At 46.1% G+C, this 14,130-nt stretch overlaps 1 pseudogene; it reads right to left on the bottom strand.

Annotated features, from left to right (window-relative positions):
• Positions 1-1,675: 1,675 nt before the first annotated feature.
• On the bottom strand, positions 1,676-2,098 carry LOC125391168 (large ribosomal subunit protein eL36 pseudogene; annotated as a pseudogene).
• Positions 2,099-14,130: the final 12,032 nt, after the last annotated feature.

Genomic DNA, 14,130 nt, shown 5'->3' with positions numbered 1-14,130 from the left:
GCCAGCTGGCCTACAGAGTGAGTTCCAGGACAGCCAGGGCTATACAGAGAAACTCTTTCTCAAAAAGCCAAAACAATGATGCTGATGATAGTAATGATGGTGATGATGATGATGATGATGACGATGACGACGATGATGATGATGATGATGATAATAATAATAATAATAATAATAATAAATAGATATGGGAGGACCCAGTCCATTTTGGGTGGTACCACCCCTGGGCAGGTGGTCCTGGATGATATAAGAAAGAAAAGTGAGCAAGCCGGGAGAAGGAAGACAGTAAGTAGCACTGACTCCTCCACAGCCTCTGACTCAGTTCCTGTCTCCGGGTTCCTGCTTTGAGTTCCTGCCCCCTCTTCCCTCAGTGAGGGAAGTGTGAAAATAAACCTTTTCCTCACCAAATTATTTTTGGACAGGGTGTTTTTAACACAACAAAAGAAATTATAATGAAGACACCAAAGACATTTGAAATCGCAGTCTGCTGGAATCTAGCCCACCAGAGGGCTACAATAAAATAGGTACATCTCAGTGAGGTGGGCCCTCCTCCAAGTCCCACATTCTTCCCTCAAGTGCAGGCTAGTGTAGACTGCTTACCAACCACATGATACAAAACTTCCCCTTTCCCAAGAGACCTATAAGAAGGAGTCTTCACTCTGCCTCATGGGTCTGACCTCAGAACCCCTACCTGGTTGTTGTTATTTAATACAGTTCCTACACAAAATGATAATCACCCTTAAGGTCTCCCTTGAGTCCCAAACCAGAAACCTTTCAGTAAAAAGGGCATATGGCTGAAAAGGTGCCCCCTTTGTCCTTTCATACGGTCACTAACCCCATCCATGGGAGCAACTTTGAGACCTAATAACCTCAGGAAGGTCCTACACCTTAATACCAGAACCTCAAGGGGATATGATTTCAACATACCTGTTTGGGAGGAACACCAATATTCAGGCCAGAACATGTTTACATATTCCACAGGTATGCATGTATAAACACAGGACAAAGGCTATGGAAGGAAAAGGGACAGAAACAGAGGTGGGATTGTCTGCACTACCTAAAACTTTATAATGAGAATATGCAGTGCTATTCACTGGCTGCTGATAGAAGGGCTAATGTTTCTATGCTGACAGCTCTAAGAGTACTTTCTATTGGCTTCTGCACCTGTTTTCATTTCTAGCTCTTCTTATCTCATGATTATTCTTCTTCCAAAAGCCCTGGGGCATGAGCACTGTGACCCGGGGCCTCATGAAGGGCAGTAACCTTACCCCACAAAGCAAGTGGAATTGGGACCACAGAGTCTTGGTGTATATCAATGCAAAGTGCTCTGTGGTTGGAACTTAGAAAAGAAGAACTGCAGTGGCAGCCGTGTTTTGGGGGCTCAGAGACCAAACAGCAGAGTTGAAATGACTTGCTTTGACCGCGTACACAGAAGGATGGGAAGATTCCATTGCTAACACGCCCACCTGCAAAAGTAGGACAGATGTCCTCACCAGCCCAGCCGACAAACATGCAATTCAGGATATTGGTCTAGTTCTCCAACACACTAAGAGCCTGCTGTGTGCATGGTCCTAAGTGAGGTGTGGTAAAATCAGACCACGGTGTTCATCCTTCCAAGGTAAATGATTGTTTATAAATGTTTGCTTACATTTTTTTTTTTGCGCCACAGCAACGTTTATTGGGAAAAGGGGGGGGGGGGAATCAGTCCTTCTTGGCCGCCGCCTTCCTCATGGTGGCCAGCACGTTGCTCAGCTCCTCCCGCTTCCTCTTGGCGTGTATGTGCGTGCCCACCCGCTTCTTGATGAACTTGAGCGCGCGCTTGTCCTTGGACACCTTGAGCAGCTCCAAGGCGCATCGCTCGTAGGGCGCGAAGCCTCACACCTCCCGGATCATATCCCGCACGAACTTGGTGTGCTTTGTGAGGCGCCCGCGCTGCCGGCTGTGCCTCGGCTGGCTCACGTTCTTCGTCACCTTGTGGCCCTTGTTGAGGCCCACGGCCATGGGGTAGCGCAGGGCCATGGTTGCGGGAAGACACGGCAGCTGACACCCGGCCCTCGGCCCGCCTGCCCGCCTGCTCCCGACGCGCTCCGCCGCCCGGGAGCCCCGAGAGCCCCGATAGCGGCGGATGCCCGTTTGCTTACATTTAAAAGGGGATGTGCTATAGAGATGAACACTATGCATTGGTATGATATTGGTTTATTATACAAATTTAAGGTCAATTTTGTTATATATATATATATATATATATATATATATATTTCTGCTCTTTATTAAGGTATAGTGTTTGTGCAGCTTATTTAAAATGTAATGTATAATTAAAAATACAGGTTAATAGATAGTCATCTATAATAGTCAAGCTTGTAGTCATGTTAATTAAGTTTTCTAGATGTGCAGAGATATATTTTAGACGGATAGGTATTCTTCAGACCTTTCCAAGACTAACAGAATATGGCACTTAAAATGTTTTAAGAATTTAGGATTTTTTAGGACAATGGGACACATTTGCTTCTGGCAGCACCAATCTACTTCAAGAGAATAACGAACATCAAAGAGGTTCCTTATGGAGTTGGTTAGCCATTTAGGCAAGAAAATGCTCTTGCCTGGACTGCTTGATGGTATGTTGTATGAACTGGACATACAGGACCCACAGAAAAATGACTGCTGAATTGCCTAAAGAAGGTTAGACGGTCCTTCCGGGTTCCTGATTCATGAAAGAGTCTACTAGAATGTCTAGTAGACTGTTTCTACTAGGATACAGAAGAAAGTGACTGACAAACTTCCAGTATAGGTGGAACATTCTTTAAAATTTCCTACTTCATGGAAAAGTCTGCCAGATACTGTGGGCCGATAGACTGAAAATTGATGTCCCAATGTTACAGAAGAACTTCCGGTGATTGTCCAGGCAGCAAGATGTCTCTGTCAACTCTAGAGTTTTGGAAGTTGCTTGCAATGCACTTCCTGTTAACTTAGGTAATATTATATCCTTCTGGAGTCTTTAATGGAGTTTAAAAAGATATTTATAATTATAAAACATAGGTTAGGTATAAAACTTTAGACTCACAAAAATAGGATAAATAATAGAGTATTTTCCTTAATTTGCCAAATGTAAATGAACTAAATATTATAACTATAATTCTTGCTTGATAACTGTTTTGTTATAGGTAATTGTACTACGTTAAGTTAAAACCTTTCTTTTTATTTAGACAGAAAAGGGGAAGTAATGTGGGATTTCCTTCTGTATGCTGTGAATATGTTTTATTACCATTGGTTAATAAAGAAGCTGCTTTGGGCCTATGGCAGAGCAGAATAGGACAAGGTGGGAATTCTAATAGAGATAGAGGAAAAAAGAAGGTAGAGTCAGAGAGACACCTTGTAGCTGCCAAAGGAGACAGACACCCCAGAACCTTGCTGGTAAACCACAACTCTCGTGGTAAAATATAAAATAATAGGAATGGGTTAATTGAAGATGTAAGGGTTAGTTAATAAGAAGCCTGAGCTAATAAACCGAGCAGTATTTTAATAAATACCATTTCTGTGTGATTATTTTGGGTCTGGGCAGCTGGGAATGAACAAGCAGCCTCTGCCTAGAGTGGTGACGACTCTCTCACCTCCTAGCCTCTGTTGATGGTATACTCCTATTGCTCTGCAGACAGCCCTTTGCAGAAAAAAGTCATATTAAAATTTTATATTTTTTCCTTAGATTACCCATCCACCATTCATTCATTCTAAAATAGCAGATACTTCATTTGCTTTTGGTCTCTTTTTCTACAATTTCCAGAACAGTTCTTAGCACAAAAATGTACTCAACAAATATAAAGTTGAATGAATGATGACTAAATTATATGTGTGTACATGTACTTACATGTACAAGAGGACCAACTGCATCATTAGAATCCATATCACTTAATAAAAGCTACCACTTCACAATCAGCTTCTCCAAGGCCTTGGCATGATTTATACATGGCTGGCATTTCAGCAGTTGAGCAGCTGTGTGGCCAGGCACACTGACCTTCACAGAGGCCGCACATAGCGGGGGTTCCCACAGGGCTGGGTCCAGCAACCACCACTAGCCGGTCCTTGGGCTCCCAGTCTGCACAGGTACAAGTGTGCTTTGTTTGACCTCTGTGCATTGCAGTTCACAGACTAGTTTAGACCTCATTGCTCCTCTGAAGACCCTGCCTCCATTCCTGCTTCCGTCGAGCCCCCACAGACCTCACCTCCCGAGTCACCGAGAAAAATTAGATCATTCATCAGTGTGCCTTCTGGTAACTTCCTGCCCTCTGCAATTTGCCTGCTCACATCCCAGGCTTCCAGCTGGGAAAGAAAGGCAGGCCTTTCAGCCTCAGCGAGACTCTTCCAGGGTCTCCTCAGCTGCCGGCTGCCTCCTGCTCCCTCCACCCCACGTCCCTCTCACGAGACTCCCTAATTCTGTAATTTAATCCTGCCCCTCCATGCCTCCCAGGACCGTTACTTTCCTAGCGCCCCTGAACAGCCTGCTGATCTGTCTCCAGATCCCCTCCTTTCCTGATTCCTTCTCCTACTGTGTGCATACTGACTCATTCCTTTGCAGTGGAGCTAGGTGTCCTTCCCACCGCGTGGGTGGAGCGCCAAGCCTTTTCCTTTGTATGATTTTTCCGAGATTCTGTTAAGATGAGAGGAGTCACAAGTCGTGATAAATCCTCTTGTGCTCTCCTCCCTTCTTCCTCGGAATTCCTCCTTTCCATGCGAAAGGGAATGGTCTCTGTGTAACATCCGCGCCCTGGATATTTCAACGGAAAGGACAAAGTGTGGCAACAGCTTGACTTGGTCCCTGAGGTCTCCATTCTCTGGCCCTGTTCACTTCCACACCCCGCCCTCTGCTAGCACTGTGTGACCCCTGCGTAGCTAGAGTCAACATTTGCCCAGTTCTTTCCGGTCACTTCTGCCTGCCTGGCTGCTACTGGGCCTCCACAGCCACCCCTCCCCAGCTTCTCTTGCTGCACCAGGACTTCCTTCCACCGACCTGCCTGTGTCCGGGACTGCTCGCCTCTGCACTGTAGCTTTCTCTGGCCACTCGCTGTCTCGTGTGTTTTGTATGTGTCCTCACTGTGCACACATCCCTGATTTAGATTAGTGCCACCGTCTAGAGCGTCTAGAGCTGCTGTTGCTGAGACATCCAGGCCTCTAAGCCTTCATTCCAAGGAGGATGGCACTCGGATTTTAGTGAGTTTGAATTTTGCTTTTGCTTTGTCTTGTTGTCAAATGCAAATATCTTTGCTAAAATTTGGGTCTTTAGCATCATCCAAAGGCCTATATCTCGAAGGCTTGGTCCTCAGCTTGGGAACAGAACGATGGTAGCACCCTTAAGCTGTTGGGTCTAGTAGGGAACCTTCGGCCACTGGAAGTCTGGTTTTCAGGGGTATAATAGGACCCCAGTCCACTCTGCTTTGGTTTCTGAGTACCACCGACATTTGATGACATTTTCAACAAGTGACACATATTCTCTCAGCTTTAAGGAACTGCAGTTGGTTTCCTGTCTTCCATCCCAACAGTTGCTGAGGCAAACTTGCATTCTTCTCAGATTCAAAGGCCTGAGGAGGCCTGAGGAGGCCTGCAGGGTCCCAGCACCATGTCCTCCTTTGATCTGATCAAGTGACTTCAACATTCTCCACTTTCCTCCTGTTGGCCACCAACCAGCTCTTTGACACCTTGCTGTCCCTGCCTTGTCTCACAGAAGCAAGCACTCACTCTACATGTAACCACACATGCTGAGGTATAGCCCATGTGCACCGTTCTGTTTGGAGGCAGCAGGAAAGACAGAAGGGCCTGTGCTCAAGACGGGCTGCCAGTGCCTTTACCAGAGGGCACCATGCAACTGTCCATGGAGCTTCCCAGTAGACTGAGTTCCCAAAGCCAGATAGTTTCTGTTGCTCTATAACAGATTATCAAAATATCTGTGAGATCAAACAGCACAAATGTGCTTGTCTTACTTTTGGAAGCCAGAAGCCTAGAAGTACTTTGATGGGGTTATCATTAAGGTGTCTGCTGGGTTGACTCCTTCCTAGTCTCTAGGGCGAAATGTCTTCTTCTCTTTTCTACCTTCTGGAAGAGTATGCATCCTTGCAGGCCCTTCCTTCTGTGACCCTTCTTTGTCACATATCTTGCTTCCTCTGGTATAGTCAAAGCCCCATCTACGTCCCTCTGGAAAGGGACAACATGTCTCAGACAACATGTAGGGTCCACCAAAGGCAGGACCATCTGCTCAGGGCTCAATCCCTTCCTCAAAGGTCTTTTTGGAATATAGAGTAACAAGTACAGGTCTCGGGGGTCACAGAGGAAATGCCTTTGGGGGTGTTCTTTATGTACCGTAGTATCTCACACTGAATTTCACCCAACTCTTGCTTACTCCGTCGCATGGCTTTGTGACGCTTCCTTGGGTTTTGGTATGGTCATCGAATGTCACCAAATAAGACATTCCTTTCGAAATACATGCATGCACAGATAGTTCCTATTTTAGGACAATCCAATTTACTTTAACCAAATTTTATTGCACTGTAGAAATTGTTACATAGTCAGTGGAAATTGTGCTTCAAATCTGATCTTTTCCTGGACACAGAAGCATGATAGATATTAGGAGAAACATTGGCAAAGGCGGTGAGGTGGAGCCCGGGTCAGCTGCCAGACCTCAAGGATTAGCCAGGGATCCGTCTCAAGGTGGTTCAGGCAGGGTCTGTGAGAAGCTATAGCAAATGTGGTTTCTGCTTCCTGGAGGTTTATCAGGCAACAGCTACACTGTAGGCTGAGCCTCTGTGTTCACGGAAGTTGATTTTGAGTTTCACCTTCAAGGCATGCAGACTGGTCTTTAATAGAAATCTATTTTAGCAAGGTGGTGTTGGTGGAAGCTGCTCGTTTGTTCCTGATCTCTTAGACCTGAAATAATCACTCAGAAACTATATTATTTGCAATACTGTTTGACCAATAGCTTAAGTGTATTGGTAGTTAGCTCTTACATCTAGAATTAACCTTTTTCCATTATTTTATATGTTACCATGAGCGTTGTGCCCTACTGGCATGGTTCTAGCTGATAGCTCACATTTTTCCCTTCTGGTGGCTACATGACTTCTCTATGGCTCTACCTACTCTCTCTCTATATATCTCTTCTAGCCTGGTTATATTCTGCCAAGCCATTGACTGAAAGCAGCTTCTTTATTAACCGGTAAAAGCAACACATATACAGGAGGACTTCCCATACCCGCGTGTTTTCCCTGTTGTGAATGCTTGTGTTTCGCTTTACAAGAAAACAATGACTTTGTGCCAATATTCTCTTCCCTTAGGGTGGCAGAGAAGAGCCTATGAGAGAACAGGTAAACACATCACACGAGATGTCTGAAATACTCAGGTGCCGGCAAGTCACAGCACCTGTCTCTACTCTACCGCTTTCCCTGGCTGGTCCATTGCTTTCCTCGGCTTTGTGCTGCCCTTGACCCCTCCCTGGAGCTTGTATTGGTCAGCCATCCATTTCCGAAAGGAGCATCGGAGGAACCAGGCTCTAGAGAGAAGGTTTCTCGGCTCACACTTCCCGAGGTTTTGGCATGTTGTTTGCTGGCTCTTAGTGGTCAGACAGCAGTGGGTGATTTAGGGAACTGGCTGGAGCAACAGCATCCTTCCCCCCTGGCAGGGCAGTGAAAGGAATGGACTGGAGTCCTATTATCCTCTTCAAAATCAGACTTCAGTGGCAAAGGTTCCCTACTCGGTCCAGCAGCTTAAGGGTGCTACCATTGTTCTGTTCCCAAGCTGAGGACCAAGCCTTCAAGATATGGGCCTTGGGATGATGCTAAAGATCCAAAATTTAGCAAAGAAACACACACAAACCCATAAAAATACAAAATGATGTAAGCGAAGGACCAGAGAGATGAAAACAAATGCCCAAATAAAGCATTATGAGATAAAACAATCCACAAACCTGCCATTGAATTCATTTCATGTTGGCCATCTACTGTCTGCAGCTGGGCATGGGGCCCACCCTTCAGTGTGGTCAGTCTCCCCTGTGAGACTCCACTGGGGAAAACATATTCTTTCTCTTCAAGCAGCTGTCAGTTGGGAATGGCTAGGATGGAAGATTGCGTTATTGCCCCCTCTCAGCCCTGGGACTCTGTCTGGCTTGAACCTGTGCAGGCCCTGTGCATGTGCATGCCACCGCAGTCTCTGTGAGGTCATATGGGCCTTGGTCCTGTTGTGTCCGGAAGATGCTGTTTCCTCGGCGTCATCCGTCCCTGCGGGCTCCTACAATCTTCCTGCTTCCTCTGCTTCAATTTTATCCACTCCTATGATTTGAGCTCTCGTCTGGGAGGGCTGAGTTCCAGATCTATGCTTCTAACATAGCACACCGAAGGAAAAATGTTTCTCTGATAGTTTCCAAGGCCCTCTGATAGCTCTCTTGGTTTATGATGTAACATTATAATTATAGTTACATCGAATAGCTATATTTCAATTTGTAGATGCCATATATTTTAGTGGCCCATTTTGGTAGAATATTTGGTGTCGTAAGTAGTGTTATTATAAATGCCCTCCCAAAACAATCGAACTTGATTTAGTTGAATTGTCTAATTTAGTTAAGAGGAGAGATAAACCAGAAGGATACATTTATCTCTGTACAAATTACACTAATGAAACCCCAATTTAGAGTATCAAGGTTAAAGAACACATATCTAAGCACATTTAGCAGCCACATTCATTGACTTCCACTTTGAGTACCAAAGGGATTTGCTGAGAGCACTTGTGCAGCCAACAAAGCCCCACTTCCTAGCTCACACCTCAACAACGTAAAATGACACGGTGCACCGTAAGTGTATGCTTGCCCGTGAGCAGTCCATTTTTCAATGGCTCTTACCTGCCGGCCACACTCCCCAGTCTGGGAAATTCAAGCTCAGTGAAAGGGAATATTACATCCTAACTGAAATTCTTAGACTTTCCTGGGCTGGAGTCTGTGCCTTCTGGGGTATTTGACTCTCAATACAGGCTAGCACAGTTCAGTTTTAATCCTTCCCCTGTATAGAGTACCATGGTCTGATTCGTACACTGTGTGTATTTATGATAAGGAATGAGAGTGGGTCTTTGTTATTAAACCTCATCTTGGAAATCGCTTCTTATTGTGCCCCTTGTAAGTTGCAGGACCTCTGTGCATGTCTATAGACCTATCATATACACACATTTTATTTCCTCTGCTTTAAGATTTCTTCAGGAAAGAAACGTGACCAACTGTCTGAATTACTCATGCTTACCATAATTCCTACGCCTGTGGAAATTAACATACTCTGTAGAGTAAAATATGACAAGGGTTAGGACTGTATTTGTTGCAGGCTGTCCGATTTCTTTCTGCTGCCTTTTTTCTTAATAGCTTCCAAGACTATGACTCCATTTGAAACACATTTGATATAAGGATGTATTTGTGAGGAGACCAACAACCGACCACCGAGGCTTTGAAGTAGGCAATGAGGCTTCATCCTTTAGGCACTGTGAACTGCCCAGACAGGTAGCAGTAGTACAGAGTCTGCCTTGTCTGTGCCCAGTGTCTACCATAGAGCTGGCATAAAAATTATAATTAAAATGAATATTCAGATTGTGTCCCCCTTTTCTATTATCATGAGATCTGGGAGGCAGAAAACTCAACCATCTCTTTGCCTCTGTGTGGTCTAACCTTAATCTCAGTTTAAACCTGGACTCTCCAGCCGGTTGGCATGATGCTATGACCAAGGTATTTATCTTGTGCTGTCTCGACTTTTCATCTTGGAAATGACTGGACATGGTAGCAGTGTGTTTGGGAGGCATATTAGACTAGTTATCTTACAGGTTACCTGTGAAAATCCAGTGTGTATAAAGGTTCTGCCACTAACATGTCTACCACATTACCCAAGGTGAAGTGAATCAATGCCACGGGAGTCCAGAAAGAAACACCGATTCCCAGGTTGGCTGTTCACCAAGGGCTTCCTAGAGGGCCTGTCTGAGTCTGGGTGGGAGCCCGCGTTTGAAACAGACAGCACCCCCAGGTGCTCCTCGGCTGCCTTCTCCTTATGAAGTGACAGTCACACTTCCCATGTAATCTTTAGTCACACCTTTTACCGAGACAGCATGCCATCCTGACCCCGGTGGCAGAGGAGGGCTTTCCAGAAGAGTGGGAGGCACCGTGGCCTGCTCAAGGGGAACGGGGTGAATTGATGCCAGACGGTGGCAGGCGGCTATTTTCACTCAGCAGTCGGTGGCAAATGAAAGAGGTGTGTGGATAGCTCTCTCCCCAGAGGCCGTTCGTTTCGCTACAGCTGCAAGAGCAATGGGCTGATCTGAAGCGGGACTAAAAGTTCAAAGGAATTATGACAGATCAGCCCGGCACCTCTCAGTTTATCTGAATAACAACGCACAAGCACCACTCAGCGCTGACAAAGCTCTGCCGGCTGCGGAGGCTGAAAGGGGAGAGTTGGAGCCGATCGCGGAGCTCCACGGCGCTGCTTAAATGTGCACAGGTCTGGATTGAAATGAAGTAGCTCTTAGCCTGCTTATGTCTGCTAACTAGGACTAGGACTGCGACTCCTCTGTGATACACGTAAAGGCAGTGCCTGAGTGTGAACCCTGAACTCCTGGTCGCCTTAGAAGTAAGAAGGAGCTGCGGGGCGGAGCCCGCAGGGCAGCAGGGCCGGCAGTGGCTTTCCTGAGGCCTCCTCCCCCACCCCCACCTCTGCGTCACGATTAATTCAGGCTCAGGCTAACTTTTTCTCACACCTCCCCAGCAACCTCCTTCTTTGTCTCCTACACCTTCCAACTCCTGCCCAATTCAATCAAAACACGAACAGGACCTTTTCTACCAAAAGTTCAATGCTGTGGCATGTGGTAAGGAGCCAGGGGCACCGCTCCCCCCGCCCCCACTCCGTCCCAAGTTAACATCTAAGACACAAAATCGCTATGGCTACTCATGTCTGTGTAAACTCATCTTGCGTTGAGTCGAGAAAGTAACCCAGTGAGACTCAAATGTTAGCGTGTTGTCACAAGAGTTCGGTTTGTAAATTTCTCTCTTTCATTCACTTATCTCTTTGTTTAAAGCTATTTTATAACCTTTGGGCTGTTTTTTTAATGCTCTTTCTTTCTTTCTGTGTTTATTTTTCACTAGTAGCCTGCCTGGTATGGGGGAAAATGGTCCATGCTGGGTGGGGCCTGCTTTGTTTCGCCTTTGCTTTTTTTCTCTGTGAAGTCGGATATCCACAAGAAAGGGCTAAGATCACAGCATGCGTTAGCCATGCTCAGTGGCCTGTAATCTCCCACTCCTTCTGGGCCTCCATTTCCTGGCGACCTAACATATCAGCGTGTGCTTTTCTGCAGGGCTGGCAGGATCAAAAGTCAGCAAAGATGATTCGGGCTCCATGTCTATTATGAAATAATTGTCTTATCTGCATGATAATACGCACATATATTTCTGCTAAATTATCTACATCCTGAGTATCCATTCATGCTCCGGAGAAGGTGATGAATGCGCCAGATGCTTACATGTGGTGAGATCACGAAGAGGGGTGGACCGGGGCAGCTTGCCAACTGTTTGGGTGGCTATTTGTCAGGAGAATGAGTCATGCCTGCAGCCCCGGCTGTCCCATTCCTGATACTGGTTTTAATATCTTCCACTGGAAAGAGGCCAAGGGCCCCACAACAAAATTCAAGCCACCCCCTCCCACCACCTATTGGCAGTGGTTTATTTCTATGCCGCTTTTTCCTCTCTACAGGCTACCTGTGTCTCCTGTATCAAGCTTTGTTCCAAAGCTAGGACTCTGTCCTATTTTCTACACTTTATGTGATTCTTGAACTATTCACCAAGAATATATAACGGTGCTTGGGGAGGCCTTCAGCTACAGACAAAGTGATCTACTTTTCTTGCAGTTAGTACCATTCAACCTCTCCTGAGCTCTCTCCCAGCAATTCACTGCTGTGCCGAAAGCTTTGCCAGTACTCACGCGTTCACACTTGCTGCTTGAAGGGAGGAAGGAGAAAGAGAGGGCAAACTCTGCCCTGGCCAGGGCCACAGAGCTCAGGGTTCGTGTGAGTGGCCCAAGGCTGCACTGAAGTAATCGCTTAGGATCTGGGGGAGTTCGGTGGGCCTGTTTGTCTGCAAGCCCGGGATGTGAGAACTATTGTGTTGACACGCAGTGGGCAGGAGGAGGCTCTCACTCCTGGGGTAGCTTCTGTGTTGTTAAGATGGACTGAGCAGAACTGACCTCGCCTGCTCTGCTATTGTCTTCATAAGTAGTAGTGGGGCTGGTGAAGCCCTAGGGAGGGCTGGACTAAAGTTTAAGCAGAAGCTCGGTACAGCTTCTCCAAGACTGTCTCCAGGGCAATCTCCAGGGCAGGCTGTCTGCCCGATCAGGCAGTAGCAACAAGGGACACACGAAGACTCAGAGGAAAGGAAGCCATGTGGCACGGGCAGTGGGAACAGGGAGCTGTATTTGTACTGCCTTCTGCAGTGCCGTTTCCTAAGCTGTCCCTATGACCTTGACAGCCACAGCAGAATCGTCTGGCTCTGTGACACGGGAGGGGCTGAGTCATTACTTCTCTTTGCTAAATTGGGTCCGGTGTAGATGAGGACGCTTGGTTATTTAGGGTGTTTGTTTATCTACCAGGTTTGGTGATCAATGCAGGCCAGGAGGCCAGGTGTGGCTAAATGCTAGCATTGTAATCAGGAAGTGTGGAAATTTCTAGTTTCAGCTTTTATCTATTTTTATGGCCATATTTATTGGGTTTTCTACGAGTATTGGAACATGCAAACTGTGTGATTCAGAGTGAAACTTTATAACGCTTAATGCCATCATCCTGAAACTGAGCAACCTTTTTCTCTAATCATACATGGAACACGCTTGGAGGTCGCTCTGGACTCTGGCTTGCCTCCCTTCCCTTTGGCAACAACATGGAGGCCTCAACCCTTTCTGTGTGTTTTAGAGTTTCCCCTTTTCTCAATGTGCTGTGTTGTTCTGCAAGACATTTTTAAAGAGTTCATAGCATTAGGAACTCTATAAATGCATTTTAAAATGAAATGCTAATTGAAGAACAGAATGTCGCATGGTGTCTACATGACTGCTCCACGGTACAGGTTAGGTGAAGGTGTTTGTTTTTGATTTTTGCTTTTGAGACAGAGATGTTTCTCTGTATGGCCTTAGTTGTCTTGGAACTCATTCTGTAGACCAGGCTGGCCTTTAACTCATAGAGATCTGCCTGCCTCTGTTACCCAAGTGCTGGGATTAAAGGCATGCACTGCCATCACCAAGTGCAGGGGAAGGTTTTTATTGTAGATTTGAGGGAGAGTACAGCCAGAGGTATCTGGGAGATCAAGTAGTAGGCCAAACATGGTTAGTAGACTGAACCAGGCTCTAGCAAGATAGAAAGTAGGAGAGAGGGAGAGAAGGGGATCAGGAGAGGAAGACAGAAGAGGCACCAAGAGCATGTCAGGCTGAAATGGCAGAGCTGTATAAGAACGAGAAACTGGGGGATGGGAAGCCCAGGAGCTGGAGATGTTTAGGGTAGGAGGTGGGGTGAGAAGAACTGAGAGGAGCCACTGGTGCTGAGAGAGCCTGGAGGCCAGCATGTGCTTTGGTATGCTAATACGTACACACTAGTGTCTGATCTTCAATGTTGATACGAAGTCTGGAAAATCAGCATAGTTACAGGGTAGTCATTTAAAATTTTTTCTGACATTTGTAAAGAGGAGGAAAAATAGGGAGGAGGGATGTGTCTAAGATTGAAAACCGTGCCGCACTAAAACATTATTTCTCTGAAATATGCTCTCTGGGAAAACTTCAGAACATCTGGGTTAGATTATAGAATATAAGCACAGAATGAAAAGTGGTCTTCGGGACATCGGAATTAATACGGGTGAAATTTTATAATCTCACTGTCCCCATCACTTTACAAATGAAATAAAGCAATCCTTTCTGTTTTTACTATCTATGTTTTCCTCATTTGGGGAAAGCAGCGAGGTGGGGTTCAGGGAGCACGTGAGAGGTGATACGAAAGCAACTCCATGTGATTTCTTTCTTTTATTTTCATATCTCAACTCCCCAGCCACTCTGTTCCGTTCTCGAGGTGCTGACAGCTGGAAATACGCTGAACTGCAATCCACTTTGGGAA

Source organism: Myodes glareolus, chromosome 16, assembly GCF_982192425.1.
Source record: "Myodes glareolus chromosome 16, mMyoGla1.1, whole genome shotgun sequence".
Lineage (NCBI taxonomy): Eukaryota > Metazoa > Chordata > Mammalia > Rodentia > Cricetidae > Myodes > Myodes glareolus.
This window is presented reverse-complemented; position numbering and strand designations above follow the sequence as displayed.